Source organism: Scaptodrosophila lebanonensis, unplaced genomic scaffold (assembly GCF_003285725.1).
Source record: "Scaptodrosophila lebanonensis strain 11010-0011.00,11010-0021.00 unplaced genomic scaffold, SlebRS2 tig00000024-arrow-pilon, whole genome shotgun sequence".
NCBI classification, from domain to species: domain Eukaryota; kingdom Metazoa; phylum Arthropoda; class Insecta; order Diptera; family Drosophilidae; genus Scaptodrosophila; species Scaptodrosophila lebanonensis.
In genome coordinates, this window is record NW_022060538.1 from 12,089,268 (window position 1) to 12,105,572 (window position 16,305).

The window sequence follows — 16,305 nt, forward strand, 5'->3', positions numbered from 1 at the left end:
CGCACTGTTTTCCAGGTGCCTCCGCAAAATAATAAAAACAGCTACGAAAGCAACACGAACACAATAACAACAACAACAACAACTGCAGCGCTCTGCATGCAATTTTTAAAAATATCGCGCCCGTATTGATGAGTCAAACGTAGACACTGTCGCATTCGCATTCACGTCTGGATTCGCATTTGGATTCGGATTCGTATTCTCCACGTACTCGATGCTGATTCTGATGTCGTTGTTGTGGTCTGCACTGCAGTGCCAATGCCCGTCGACTGGCCGCATAAAAGTTTTCTGGTGTGTGGAATTGTAGTAATAAATATATTTTCTCATTGCGTGTCCACCCACTCCAGCACCCGTACCCGTATATGCCAGAAAAAAGCGATGATGACTAAAGTGGAGATGCGACCCAAGTAGTGGGAAAGTGGTAGTCAGAGATGGACACGTGACTCACGCTTCTACAATTCAGAAAGTCAGCAAATTTTTTCGAACTTAGGCTTTAACTAGCTGGGTTTAACTGACCTGTGTACTCTTTTAACATTGGGGATAATTACAGAGAGTTTTAAATATTATTACATAAACATTACATAAGTGTGAGAATAAATGCATTAATGTTAATCCTTTTAAATTTCATTTTAAAAACAAAAATATTTCATTTTTAAACATAAAAATACATTATTATTCTATCTACATGGCACTTACTTGTTTTCTATAAAATTATTATTATTTTCACTCAAATTAATAGAATTTCATCAACGATATTCAGGTTTCTTCTAATTTGTATTATCCTGTAAGCGATTTTGTATCGTAAGTATACATATATTAGAAAAAAAAATGTCTATATTCTTCTAAATAGTCCTTGCGAATGAGCTTTGTTTTTTGAGATTCAATGAAAGTATAATTTAAAAATTACATAAACAAACTAAGAAAACTGAAATAGAATAGAGGTTTTCCATAAATCAACATTTTCTAAGTATTTCATTACAACTATTTTAATTAATTATATAAATTTTAACTGTTTGTAATTATTTGTATAAGTTTTAAAGGCGGGCCAACAGGCAGTTCGTATTTAAATCAATTTTACGTCATTAATATATTAAATATATTTTATTCTTCTACATAGATTGACTTTGTTATTCAATCTTTATGATGTTGTTTATGTGTCGGCTATCTATATAACCTATCAATAAAGGCTGAAAATATCTAAGTGGTTATCCAAAACTTATGTTTTCGTTATTCTCGATGTGTGTTGCAGATCATTGTCTTGTTGAAACATAATGTATTTCTGTATGTATTACAATATAAAAATCCAGTCACTGTCTCCCCAATACGTATAGGTAGCCTGGTTAGGAAAAAAGCATCTCTAAGCCACAATTGAACCCCCATCAGGCTTCTCACAATTCTAGTGCAGCAGTCAGGATAAAAAATCAAGGTTGCATTTAGTTTCAACCGACAACAGGAAATTAAACCATTTCTTTAGCAGTCAGTTGGCAAGTTCCTCAGCCAAGGGTCAACTCGAAACAGCGTTGTGGTGACTAAAATAATAAAACATTTAAAAATTCACAGCCTGTGGATTTTAAATACAAATATGAATACGTTCTTAAGCTAAGCCGATTTCTTGAAAAACGAAAACAATGGCAAATAATATGCGTCAAATTCCTAGGAGGTTGCCAGCTTACATTACTGAGTAGTTACTGAGAGTACCGCACGGAGTTCATCTCTAACCCACATTGCTGAGCAGGTTGGGCGTTGAGACTAGGTTGCTGGCTGCGGTTTTATCGTTTTTTTTTTGTGCTGTCAGATTTTGCTTTAATTTTTTTCCTCTCTCCTTTTCTCTCTTTCTCCCTTTCTCTTCAACGTGTCCACGGCGGATTAGTTGTGGGGATTAGTGTGTGTGGAAGAGGGGGACGAATGCTGTACTGCCTGCCGGTGCGGCAAAAGATGCTGCTGACAATTGAATTTAAATGGTTGCCCAGCCATATTTTCAATTTACATATTTGTTGCTTGTTGCGCGGCATTTAAATGAGGGCTAGAGCCGGCAGACGACCCTAGCAGCCACCCCTCTACCAACACCCACCTCGCTCACCTGTCGCTGCTGTGTTGGGTGCCGTTTGGTGCCGTTAGGTGTGAATAAAATAAAGTGTAAAAAAGAATGTCCGTTTTATTTACACACTTTTTTCAGCTTTCAGCTCTCCGTTTTTCTTCCCCCCACTTGTTTTTGACTCTTTTACGCATTCGCTTTGAATATTTTGTATACGTCATCTAATGTAATTCCATTATTGCGAACGTGGCAGCTTCGCCACAAATTTTAATTAACATTTAACAACATTGTAACTTGTGTTCACTTCCGGTTGGGTCAACCACTTACATTCCCACCCCCACCTTCCTCTTCCCATTGACAACTCCAATTGAGTTTTTCCACAATTGCTGCGATGACCCTCATAATGTGCAGGGCATTCCATTTATTTTAATTGAGTGCATAAATCAGTGCAAACGAATCCAAACCAGAACCATAACAACCAAATTAAAAGAGTTACACGCATTTCTGTGTTTTGTTTTTGAAATAATTTCATTTCGTTTATTTAACATATGACGCTTCTCTTTACATACATACTATCTATGTAAATGCATAGAAACATACATATGTAAGTACTTTTAACTAACGGCGCCAATTCGCTCCCATCTGGTTGAATTAAATTTCGTTTGAGTTCCTATAAACCATTTAAATGTACCTCACTTGATCGTTTTCTTTAGTTAAGTAGTTTGCTTTTGCTCAGACAGTGTTGTTGAGTTTTTCTCTTTTTTCTTTGTTTGCTAGTTCTAATTGGAAAATTGTTTGATATATTTTGCATATGTTGTGGAAGTGTGTGTGTAGGCATGAGTGTGTGAGTTAAGAAGTTTTTCTCAGACAAAGTTTGCTACGAACTTTTGTCAACTTTTGTTTTTTTTTTGTGGCATAAATACATTGGTGACCAATTGAATAGGCAGGCGATTCACAGATAAAAGCATTATTGAATAATAACAAATTTTAAATTAATGTTACAACTTTGACAAGTGAATAATGTTTCCAATTCCGTTTGTGTTTCAATTCCAACAAATTGATAAATGCTTTTCAGTCAAAAATGGCACTGCTATCAAGTAACTGGAACGACAACGAATGAGTTCGGAACAAAATATATAAGAAAAGAAAATATATCATTTGTTGCCGAATACAGTTCATAACTGAATAAGTAATCGTCGCTATATGTGAGTCGTTAAAATAAATTATTATCTGATCGAAAGCTAAAACTGCTAAAACTTTTATGAAAATGCTTTCGATTTTTCATAAGTCAGAAAACATCATAAGCCTTTGATTATAAGTTGTAAAATGCATCTATTTGTATATTGTAAAAATTAATTGTTACGAGATCTTTTCATTATTATCTTTTTATGTATTTTGCATTAGAAATTAATTTCTGAGCCATATTTTGAATTTCTAAAGTAAAATCATAATTAGTCAGAAAAATTATATGGGAACTGTAAAATCAATTTCAAAGACATTTTGCTTTTCAAAGTTCAGACGATTCCAGTCATTCTTTGGGGTTAATTTTTGATAGTCTAATGTGCCGAAATAGCACAATTGTTTTAATTCTCACTCATTTCCCATCCAGAACTTTTATTTATTGGCAGTAATTGGAATAATATAAGACAGATCTGAATCCTATTGAGCAGTTGCTTGAGAGAAGAAAACGCAATATTACTCAGGAAGTCTTCAACTCAGTGGGAAACACGTTTGTTTGTTTTTGTTTATGGTTTTTTTTTTTTTCAAAGTTTGTCAAAACATTTTTTGATATAATATCGTTGCAGTTGACTTCAAATTACAACCAAACCATAAAAAAGGTTAAAAGAAGTTCTGCTTAAATATGTATTATAAAATGTTCCTTAAAATCATTATTTCCCCGATTACTTAGGCTGATGAAAAGTTACTGTGAAAAGCGTGGTGTGCCCATACTTATTTGACTCACTGTATAGAAATAAGCAAAAAGTGAACTTGTCTATTCAATTGATCAGCATTGGTGGTGTGTCTGTGTGTTTGTATAAATAGTATTCTAATGTAAGAGTGTGCGTTCGTGATGGTTTTTTGTGTAATTAGTTAATAAGTTTTCCACCCTATATGCCTTTTAAATGTTGAGTTCTCTAAGAAGTATCAATTAAACAGTTCTATGTACAATTTATGTGGCTTTGATTCGAAATAAGAAATTTGTAATGAGTTGGATTTGAATACGTGCTTAAGGTTAGTAACAAAATGTTTATTTATCAATCCTAACAGAAAGTAAAGTTCGTCTGCTAATTATTATTAAATATTACAGAGTTTCTTTTATTTAAAATTAGTATCACTAACAAGCTTTGTTTTTAATGTTTTTGTTCTTGAACTTCGACTCTTATTCATTCACATCAAAATCTATGCCATTAGGTGAGTAAGTTTTCTTGCGAAACAGGCAAATCAATTATTTATTTCTTCATCGCCATCGCAATAACATTATTTTCTTGGCCATTTACTTCAGTTTGTCGGCCATTGTATTAGAATTTAAGTTTATACTTTCGATCGATTTCTAAATGTAAAGTTTAACTTTTGCTTGGTCGTCAATGTTTTTTGGATTTTGTTTAAAGATGTATAAGATGTGTATATATGTATAATATATATTCGTATAGAGGCCATAACTACTTTATAGAATTTTTGCTATTTTTTATTTTATTGCAACTTATAATAAACAATTTCTTGTCAAGTTTTTATTTTCATGTATGTGTGTGTGTGTGTGTTTGTGTAAATACAAAGTTGAGAATGAACACTCTTGTCAGCCATATGTGCTTCTGAACACCCCCTTCTACCAATTTATCCCATGATGGAAAGGCATTGAAATTTCCTTGCTACAAATTGTGAATTTTATGCTACAAATAAATTATGTGGTCTTGTGGTTGCTTTGTTGTTGCCGCTGCTGCTGCTACTCAGCAAAGTAGGAAGAGATAGAATTTTAGTTTTGAAATATTTACATTGGTCGCCGAAATACGAGTGGAGGCTTGGGCTGAACATAATTTAAAAATTGTTATGCAATTTTGGTTAGTTGCTGCCAAATTATAATATGTTTTGCCATCGGGGTCGTTGTCGAATCGCATAAAATATTAATAATTATTTATTAGTGACATTTTAAATTATTTTAGAATCTGTGCGCTTGCAGCTTTTCCAAATGCATAACCAGTTTGTTGAATATTTATTTATTTATTTATGCGGGTTGTGTTTGTTTAGCAATCAATAACACGTCAGCAGTGCTAAATTGTTTGATTTCAACTAAGTACGAGTGCCTATGTGTGTGTGTGTCTGTTTGTGTTTGAGATTTAGTATATACTGTGTATATACTAGGTCGCTTATATACAAATTGTCGCATGCTCAGTTCCGATGATTGTTGTCCCTATTTTTTGTCGACGGCTGCTGCCAATTTTTGCTGTTGCTGCTGCTGCTGTTTTTCTTGCTGCTCTCCTTGGTTTTTAGCTCTACATACACATATAAGTGGTTGATATAAGAGACACGTTATCTGCAAATAAATGTGAAAATTTGAATATTCAATTAGCAATGTGCATTTCACTGGATATTTTCAATATTTCTGCGGATGAGCAAATAAATTGACAATTAATATGCGCATTCGGGCGAGCAGGGTGGCAGCGACGAGATAATACTGCATATCTGCTGGATTCTCAGCTACCTAGAGGACACTTTTCCAAAAAAAAAAATGAATGATGGAAAGGAATGAATGAGTGAACTAAATCTGCTGCCCGACCCATATGCCAGGATGGAGACAAAAAACTCACTCAATTGTTCTTGCAACTAGAATGATAGGCATGAAGGCTCACTAGACTAACCAGTCTAGGTCATTGTTTGTTTGCCGCCCATGCCAAGAAACTGGCAAAAGCCGTTAACTCACGAAATCAGAAACAAGCAGGACAAAACAGGCTTGGAAAAATGTTCACCCAAGTTGCTGATGGATTATTAAATCGCTCTCTAATACCCGGCAACACTAATAACGAACTTGTCTTTATGTAAGACTGACATTACGTTTTGTTCAAATTCAAATATCTTCAAACTATAAACTTAAATTTCAGAAAAATATCGTTGCTTTCAAGACGAAAGTTTACTGTCAAACGAAATGTATTGCTGAAATATGCAATGCCATTATAGATATATACATACTTGTATATAATATGTATGTGTGTTAATTTGATCCAAATCAAAATAAAGTACCCCCTTAATGTCATGCACTTAGTATATAAGCTGAAAGGTTACGGAAATGAACAAACACTAATGTGTAATATAAGGTCCCTAAACAAAAGCCACAAATGAATTCGTTTTTCGCACTCAAGTCTCTTCTGCGTAATGAAACGCCATTCACTTATATTATGTTGCTATTAGCCCTAATGAGCCACATATTCCATTTATAAATAGTTGGTGTTGCAGCAAACATTTAGACATGCTGTTATACACTCGTACATGGGTTATGCAAACAATCTACTAAGAACTTGCTGGGCAGCAGGGTATGGAACCGAAAAACCAATCGATTTCAATGCTCATACAAAAGTTGGCACATTGACACATACATATGTATACAGGGTGCGCCATCTTTTATGTCGGTATGTAAAAATTGAATATAAACAACCGATTTTCAAGTATGAGATATTTTCATTTAATTTGGTTCTGTACAATTTATTCAGACTAATTTTTGAAAACAACCTCAATCAAGTCAATCGGTTCACTAATGACAAAGTTATTCAATATTTACATACCAACATAAAAAATGGCGCACCCTGTATAGAGTACACTCGAAGAAAATACATATAATAATTATTATTTGTATGCTGCGAAGTAGAACAAACTGTACACATTTTTATACCCTGTACCCAAAGGGTAAGAGGGTATATTAGTTAAATAAATAAAGTTATAGCCATATAACCAGGCCAATGCACACACATACAAGAAGTATGTACTAGTACACAAACACGCATAGACACGATTCTGATGTAAATATAAATGTTTGTACATATGCATGTATGGAAAATTTTATATTTAATTTAGTTAATTAATTAAATCAATTACATTAAATTAATTAATTAAATTACATTTATTTATTTTTTTGTGGGGTGGTACAGGGTATTTAAGAGTTGAGCCTGCTCGACTTTAGCAATCCTTTCTTGTTTAATATTAAACGAAGGTAAAAATGTGTCAAAAGCATTTCGGTTGTAATCTTAATATTAATATTAATCAAGAGAGATTTCTTTTTTTTTTCAGTTGTGAAGGCAACTTATTCCTAGGACTTGCAAATAATTTGCAAGCAAATGTTTGGTTTTCCACAAGTAAGCTTAAAATTTTAAATTCAATTTCAATGCCAGCAGATTACGTAGAATAGATTTGCTTTATATTTCTGAAAAACTTCTACTATAAGGTTGATCTTTTTGATTATATTTAGGCGGAAAAACAAAAATAAAAGCCGGGACAAATAGACAAAAATTAATTTCGAATTATTAAATAGAAAACTATTTTTAAAAACTTTATTTGCAAACTCAGAGCAATTTTCAGCAATACTTTTAATTTTTTTCTTTTGATTATTTAGCTCCTTAATATTAAACATTTTTCTAGAGATAAAATGAAGAATTTTTATCCAAATGCAAGGGTTAGATATGTACATACTTGTATGTATATATCTTTTTACAAATTATAAAGACATTTTTCTAGTATTCTTAGTGGAGATAAGAGATATTTTTCTAAAATTTGGCTGCTAATCTTGAAATCCATTTACCTTACAATTCTTATATCCATATAATACATTATTAATTAATTATTTTACTCTTTATCTGAAATGTGTTTTCTTGAAATTAAATTTGTATAAAAAGCTTGTACTAAATGTGTTTAAAAATTGTTTCTATAATTTGATGATTTTGCAATCTAAATGGTTTCTTTCATTGATAAAATTGTATGTGTTCAGACATTTGTTCCTGCAAATTTCTACATTATATTAATGTTTTATTTAGAACATCAAATATAATAATTCAAGAAGAGTTCTAATAGAATTCTAGTATTCTAGAATTCAACTTTTCTTCCTCAGTGCTTCTACATACTTACTCGTACATACATACTATATGAATAGTTCCAAGTACACATGCATTATGCACAGTGCTGACAAATTTTTAATCAACACCAACTTATATAACAGTGGATACAGATGCCAGTAACAATAACAATAACAACAACAACAAATGGCCAAAAACCAAATGTCGTTTAGAAATGAAAACCTTAAAAATTCGATGCCCATTTTGGCACGTGCGCTCGTATTGGCATTGTTGTTGTTGTTTACGTTTTTGTTTTTGTTCAGTTATTCACTTGTTTCGTTGTTGTTGTTGGCGATTGTGTGAACCTTGATTAACGTAACGGTAGCAAACGATGGCCAGAGTCTATGAAGAGAGGGAGAGAGGAGAGTGGGGAGAGAGGGCAGAGGGCAGCAGACAGCAGGCAGCAGTCTGGCATTGGCGAGCAAATCTCTCGACGCTGTCTCTCTAAATTTTAACTATGAATGTGGCGCGCTGGCAGCAGCAGCCAAATGGCAAATATAACTGTGCTTCCACATCATTCTCTATCTCCTTATATGCGTGAGTGTGTGCCTGTGTGTGTGTGTGTGTGTGTGTATTTTGACGCTGTTGTGTGTTGGCAGTAAAATTTGTTTACCAAAACCTTCTTAGCTTGGCTTAGTAGCCCAGCCATTGTTTGTGTTTGTGTGTATTTGTATTTGTATTTGTATTTGAGCGCTGCTTAGTTCTTGTGTATGTTTGTGTTGACAAAAGTGGCGTGTCTATGTGGGTGTGAAATTTTATGCATGTATGCATGCCCGGCTGTGTGTAAATCTCTATTCTGGTGTGGTGGCGTGTTTGTGCGCGTGCCTCGCCTTTGGCCTTTTTGCTGCTGCTGCTGCTGCTCCTGCTGCTGTGCTGTACTGTTGCCACTTTTGTTTGTCTTTGTGCCATGTTGTATCTTCTTCTTCTTCTTCTGGTTCTTGTTGCTTGCCTTTCGCTTTGCCTTGATTTGCTCTGCTTTTTGGGCAGCCTCTAAGTCAGTCGCAGTCGCAGCCCTTTGACCATGCAATATTTTTCCACACACTCCCACACCCCCACACCCCCACACCATCACCACCTCCACCACATTAGCATAGACAGCAAACGTGTGGATTTTGTTGTGGGGAATGGTTGTGGCGGGCATGGCATTAAAATATGTAAGCAAAAAGGCGAGCGGATGAAATGTTATAAAAAATAAGACACGGGATAAGAATCGGCTGCCATGAACTCTTTGTTATCCTGTGTCTGCTTACACCAATTCGTAGGTCGTAGGTAATTCTCAAACTGGTACTTCTTGAACGAAATGTTTGTCATTGCATTTCAGACTATTTTATTTTTTTTTTAATTTTTTTTTTATTCAAAATATCAACAACACTACTGCTAACGCCACAGTACTATATCTATTTATATAGGCAGTTAAGTTGAGCAAGAATCTATTGCTTTTAGCCATAGTCAAGGATTCTGATTTATTCTTTGTTATTGTGGCAATATATATCTTTTCCATCGTACAAATGTTTTTGATCACACGAATCTTGTCTGTGCAAGACACACATATTGTTAGGAAAAGCAAGTACTACATTTCGGAATTTAAATACAATAATAATACATTTTATTTGATGGCTAATCATTCAGAACTTTGTGCAACTATAGAATCTTCTTTTTCATTTCCTTCAATTTCACATGAAGGCCTGAAGTCTTCTGGAGAATGTGGCGTTTACGCAATTAATTGTCTGAGACGACACGGGTATAAAATAACACCAACTTTGGTGTTTGGAAAGTCTTGGAAACTCTTAAATCTAGACATTATTGCAGAGACACCAACTTTGGTGTTTGGAAAGTCTTGGAAACTCTTAAATCTAGACATTATTGCAGAGACAGGTAGACTGCCAGACCTATCTCTATTACTAGTCTAAGCTAAAATACCCTTTTCCCCTTTGATTGCAGGGTGTAAAATTGTCGACAGCGCACACTTGCTACTTGTACGCATTGTTGCTGCTCTTGTTGTTGGCATTTTATATTTTAGCATAAAAATAAACAAAGGAAGAGATACATGAATACAAAGCTGGCCGCAACAATGCAGCACCAGCACAGGAGTAGCAACATAAAAGCTCACGCCCCATTTTTATTGCCAGGCGAAAGGAGCACAACGTGCTATGTAAATCTACTAGTACATATGTATGTATGCTTGTGAGTTTCTGTCAGTGCGTTGTGTGTGTGTGTGTCTCTTTATTTTGCTGTTCTTGTGCTGTTCTATCTGTTGTCCACTCAAACATTTTATATTTGTTTTATAATGCGCCATGTTCTCGTCATTCTGCTTGCCATGGCCATCAAAAACAATTTAACGGCTTTGCATTTTTTGTTTGCCATTGCGCTGTTTTTTTTCTTTTACTCTCTTCTATTAAATTTACTTAAAACAGAAAAAACAAATTTAAATTGCAAAAAGCTGTATTGTTTTTCAAGGCACTCGGCCATAATTCGCCTGCGCCTTCATTTCGCATGCATTCACAAGGTCCTTGTGGACAGTTTTTAACAATGGCTGGAGAGTGGCAAGTGGCAAGGAGCAGGGAGTCCTTTCATGCCACCGTCACAGCCCTCAATTAGCATGCAAAGCAAGAGGCACGCTTCTTTTTTCTAGCAAAAGCATTAAAAATGATTTTCTAAGTAGATTGTAAAAATTGCCGGCAATTATATTTAATAGCTAGCCTTTAAGTGTTTTCTCTTCATTCTAGTTGTTGCCTGGCTTTGCTTCTATTTATCAAGAGGGCCATAAAGCAGCGGCGTGTGGCCAAATGGCCGAAATGGACAAAGTGGAAATGAAATGTTGAAAAATCTGTTGAAAACAATCAAAAAGTTTACTTGTGTGCCAAAAACTTCGATAACTTTGTTAACTCTTTTTGGGCAATGAGGCCCACAAAACCACAAAGCAATCAGGGCAGCCAACTGAAGAATTGGAAAATCCATACACACATATACATTTACAAGTAAATATATGAATTCTCGTAGAGCCACTTGCGTATCTGTCTGCCGAGCCGAACTCTAATTATGAATAATTTAGAAAGCTTGTGTGAGCGAGCAGCTTACGAAAACAAACAACATATTATACATTTTGTTAAAATAAACATGGTCTAAGGCTTAATAAGAGCTCGCCGCTTAAATAATAAAATAATATTTTCCAAAAGCAAAAACAACTCAGCTACTGCCATATGTGAGCACATCTAATATTTAATTCTCATGCAAATTTGTATTTCATTGTATTATGTGTTGAGCGTAAATTTACCTTCCCAATAAAATTTGATGCATTAACGTTTACTATGGAACAAATATTTATTTAGCAGTGTAGTCTCAAAAGAAAGCTGTAAACATGTAAAAAAAACTTCGTCATTATTCTGCGATACAGAACTTTAATTTAAAATGTGTCAGTCCAAGCAGTATCAAAGCCTAGCTATATTGTACTCATCGGCAGTCTTCTCCTTCATGGAGAATAACACAATAATCGCAGTGAGCGATCAAAAGAAATGTTAAAGAAAAAAGAGATGGTCGGTATTTCAAAAAAGTGTACATCACATATTGTCAAACAATTTCTCATACTTGGGCAAAATCAGCATCTTAAGGTTGTTTCAATCACGCTTTAAAGCAGAAGCTTATTATGTAAATATGCATACGACAACATTACTGGTAGCTAACGAATATTTTGCATATGCAAACTAACTTTGTATGGAAGATATACACGTATGTGACAACTAATGTGTGGGTTGTTTATTTTCTTTTAAAGGAGTCAATTTTTGAAAAATTTAAAAAAAAAACAGCATTAATTTAAATAATAAATAGTCCTGTTTTTAGTTATACGTGAAGCTTCAGTTACTCTCCATTTTCAACGCCCTATAACAGCTATAAGATAGAGAGAAGCGTTGAATCAAAACTCAATTGTGAATCAACTAAATGTGGCTTGAAAGCGGCCATTGTCCAGGAATGGGAAAAAAAAGCCATAGCCGTCCTCAAAAATTGTTCCATGCCCCAACGGTTTCAATTGTCGAATAACAAAATGATAACACTATATCCCACTAAAACTATAATAAATTGTATTTAAAATTTAAATAATAATTAAAATTTGAATTTCTGTTCATTTGTACGTTAATGTATTATTGATTAAATAATTAAATATTAAATATATATATATGGTTGCTTAATTATCAATATCTATTACCTATATTAAAAAGTTAAAGTAAAAATCAAACATGCAAGAGATTCTAAGATAATATAAATTTAAATTCACATTTTCTAAAATAATATATATTTTACTGAGGTATGTAAAAGTTTTTTTTTAAGGGAAGCCCATTTTGGAAAAAGCTCTATAAATTTAAAAAATGAAAGGTAGTCTTCTTTTTACTAAAATCTTTTTAGTTGTACGTGAAGCCTCAGTCGCTGATAAGATGGATTTTAGCTGGAAAGCAAATTATCATTCTTGGTGAACACAACTAAATGATTCCGCTTGATAAAAATAACAAAGAATATAAAAGCGTAAATTTTACATTTCAAAAGGGAGCCAATTTTGAAGATGGCTCTATAAATTGAATGATAAATAATCTTGTTTTAATTGTACATGCAGTTTCAGTCTCTGTGTATATTATCAGCCTCTTATTACGGCCATAAATTAGGTACGAGCGGTGCATAGATGCTCAAATGGATTTCAACTTGAAATTATTAAAGCAAATTATCTTCGTCAGTGAACTGAACTAAAAGATTCCGTTTGAGAGATAGGTATAGCAAGCTATTTCCCCAAAGCGAGCTGCTGCTCCCATTAACTTTATATTTTGTGTATAAAAGCAAGTACACGTACGAGCATATTTACATATGTATATAGAAATATGTATGAGCACGCACAAGGTGCACAGGACAAAGTTTTGTGGGTGTATCTCTCTGTGTATAGGTGTGTGTGTGTGCAGCAATGACATCGAAAAGGAAATGGGGCCAGAAAACTTTGGCTGCACAAGTGTTGAGGGCCAAGCGCCAAGGCAACAACACGACACGGTGAAATGGCAACACGTTGACTTTGATCTTGGGCCTGAGCTTTGCCCATTCAGCAAGTGTTGTCGCCACCGGCCTCCTTCGTGTCCTCATGCCCGCCGTTGTCGTCTTTTGTTTGCAATTCAAACGCAATTTAACTCGTTGTGAGCAAATAAAAGGGACGCGACCAAGTTAAATAATGCGGCAAGCAACGCAGGGCGCTGCTTAATTCAAATTAATTTCAGAACGCTTGGCTTGCCCCAAATTCGGCTCGCAACCCAATAAATTAGAAGCAGGAGTAAGGCGGCGAAAAACATGCGCTTCGCTTCATAATCAGAATAGTGTTGGCCAGGCAATGCGAGCTTTGCACTGCTCCTGCTAATTAATAATTAAATTAAATTTCCGCTAAGGCAGCCCGCCATAAAAGTATTAATTGCTCTGCCAAATCTTGTGTAAAGCTTTGCCATCAAGTGCCCACGCAAGGAAGTGAAGAGTGTGGCAAAAGCGCCACATTGCGTCTACACACACGCACACTCACACTCACACACATACGCGTATCCTGCTTAGAAAATGTTCGCGAAATAAGCTCATAAGCCAAGTGAGGAAATGGGTTAGTGCGCAAGAAACTCAACCACATTTCTTATCTACGAACTTTAGCAAGTACGAGAATATATATTCGTATATGGCTTGATAACCTGGATTTTTAAAAAAGAAATTAACATCATTAGCTGGCGGGCGTTGCAGCGAGGCAACTTTTTTTTTGTGAATTGGTATTGAATATTTTTGTGTGAATTGTGTGTAGTTATATGAACTGTTTGTAAATCGTACACTCCTATAATTCTTACTGATTTGGCTATGCCTTGATCAACGAACAACATAAACATTGTAGATTTTCAGGACTATTCAGAAGTGGCGGAATCTAATCTAATCGCCTACGGGAGCTGCTGTTGCTATACAAATGGAATATTTGTGAAGTGCTCTCAGAAATTAATTCCCATCCAGTCATCTGCCTTACTCTAGAATTTCTGCAGGCTATCAGAAGTCTGTTACAACTCGACTACGCTTCTACTTCGTGAAAAAATGATTGATGAATACAGTGCCGTTTCCTTAGAATTTAACATACATTAATATTAATTTTAAGTTTAAATAAAATCGAAGATAAAAAAAAAATGATAAACATTTTCCTGTTGTTAACATCTTAAACATAGCTTTTACGCTATTTTAACAAAAAACAAGAAAGGAATGCTAAAGTCGAGCAGGCTCAACTCTTAAACACCCTGTACCACCCCACAAAAAAGTAATTAGTAACATTTTCCTGTTGTTAACATCTTAAACATAGCTTTTACGCTATTTTAACAAAAAACAAGAAAGGAATGCTAAAGTCGAGCAGGCTCAACTCTTAAACACCCTGTACCACCCCACAAAAAAGTAATTAAATTAATTAATTTATTTAATTTAATTAATTAACTAAATTAATTTAATAAATTAACTAAATATTAACTAATTAAATATAAAATATTCCATGCATGCATACATACATTTACATTTACATCAGAATCGTGCCTTATGCGTGTTTGTGTACTTGTACATATGTATGTATGTGTGCATTGGGCCTGGTTATATGGCTATAACTTTCTTTCCGATCATTCTATCATAATGAAACTTGGTATACGGTTATATAATCATTAACCTAATGTGACTACCAAATTTTAGTTAATTCGTTAATAGGGGGGAGTGGGGGGTGGATCAGAAAAAATGAACAAACTCGTCCTTTCTCGGTCTCAGGAGAATCTGTGTACCAAGTTTGGTTATTCTAGCTCTTATACTTTCGGAGATCCTTGCGTTCATACAGACAGGCAGACGGACAGACGGACAGACAGACGGACAGACGGACAGACGGACATGGCTATATCGACTCGGCTTGTCATGCTGATCAAGAATATATATACTTTGTGGGGTCTACCAAGCCTCCTTCTGTGTGTTCCATGTGCACTCGCACAAAACTAATATACCCTTGTACCCTTTGGGTACAGGGTATAAATATAGAAAAAAACGGTCCATAATTACGTCATAAAAGTCTGTAATCTTACTCGTTTTCCCTACTTGAGGGGAATCTGTATATTTTTATATAGAAAAAAACGGTCCATAATTACGTCATAAAAGTCTGTAATCTTACTCGTTTTCCCTACTTGAGGGGAATCTGTATATTTTTTTAAAAAAACATACAATTCCTTTTATAAAGGCATATAAATTATTTCCGACCATTCCGACAATTGAAGCTTCATGCTTAAATTGTATTTTAAAGCAAAGCCTTTAATTCTTGTATTTTTTAATCAACGCCATCAGCACAAATGATTACTTAAGAGATTTAATGCTTACCGCATTAATAAAGAGCTTACATTTTTCGCTGGCCAGATAGCTTACAAATCAGACAAGAAAGTGTCGATATATTTTTGAATTATATAATGGAAAAGCATGTAGAAAATAGTACACTTGGGTCTCAAAAATAATTTAATTTAATTCAATTCAAATTTTTTTATTTAAGTATTTTATGCAATTATAGAAAAAACAACAATATTGAAATCAGCTATAACCATCAATTTGTTAGCAGGCACATGAATAGTTTTTACTCACTAAATGCTGATTGTCTTTACCGATTTTGAAAATAAATTTAGTTGCGATTTGCCATTAAAATTCTAGAAACATCGAGCTGTTGTAATGCCTTAATCACATTTCTATGACTTATGTAAGTGATTGGCAGTCGATCCTGCCTTACTCTTTCTTTACATAAAGCCGTTGAGTTGTGTCGCGAAGATAGAAGTCAATTAATCTTATAGAAAAGGAAGTGAAATATATAATCCAATTAAAAAAATTGTTTATTATAAATAATAAACCGTGTATTAAATAAATTGTTATTAATCGCAATACAATGATTAAATGTATTTCAAAGTAGAAGTTTAGAATTAATTTTGATTTTTTAATTCATCAAATAAAGTGGTGTTTTCTCCTGAGTTCCTTCAGATAATGTATTTTAATTTTATGTTTCACTTAAATTGTATTATTCGTTCAAGCTAAAAGAACGCGTGTGTTGATTTAGTCGTTTGCAAAAGAAATAATCTATTCAACGAAAAGACAAATAAGCTTACAACATATCGCCTTTTATAGTAATTTATTTTTTTG

At 34.2% G+C, this 16,305-nt stretch overlaps 1 protein-coding gene across 1 annotated transcript in view; it reads right to left on the bottom strand.

Moving 5' to 3' along the window:
- Positions 1-5,181: 5,181 nt before the first annotated feature.
- The window catches only part of LOC115620285 (patj homolog), a 44,064-nt gene continuing 32,940 nt past the window's right edge, over positions 5,182-16,305 (bottom strand). Inside the window, exon 2 of the mRNA XM_030513459.1 lies at positions 5,182-5,561. The gene's annotated coding sequence lies outside the window, so the exon portion shown is untranslated. The remainder of the gene's footprint in view (positions 5,562-16,305) is intronic.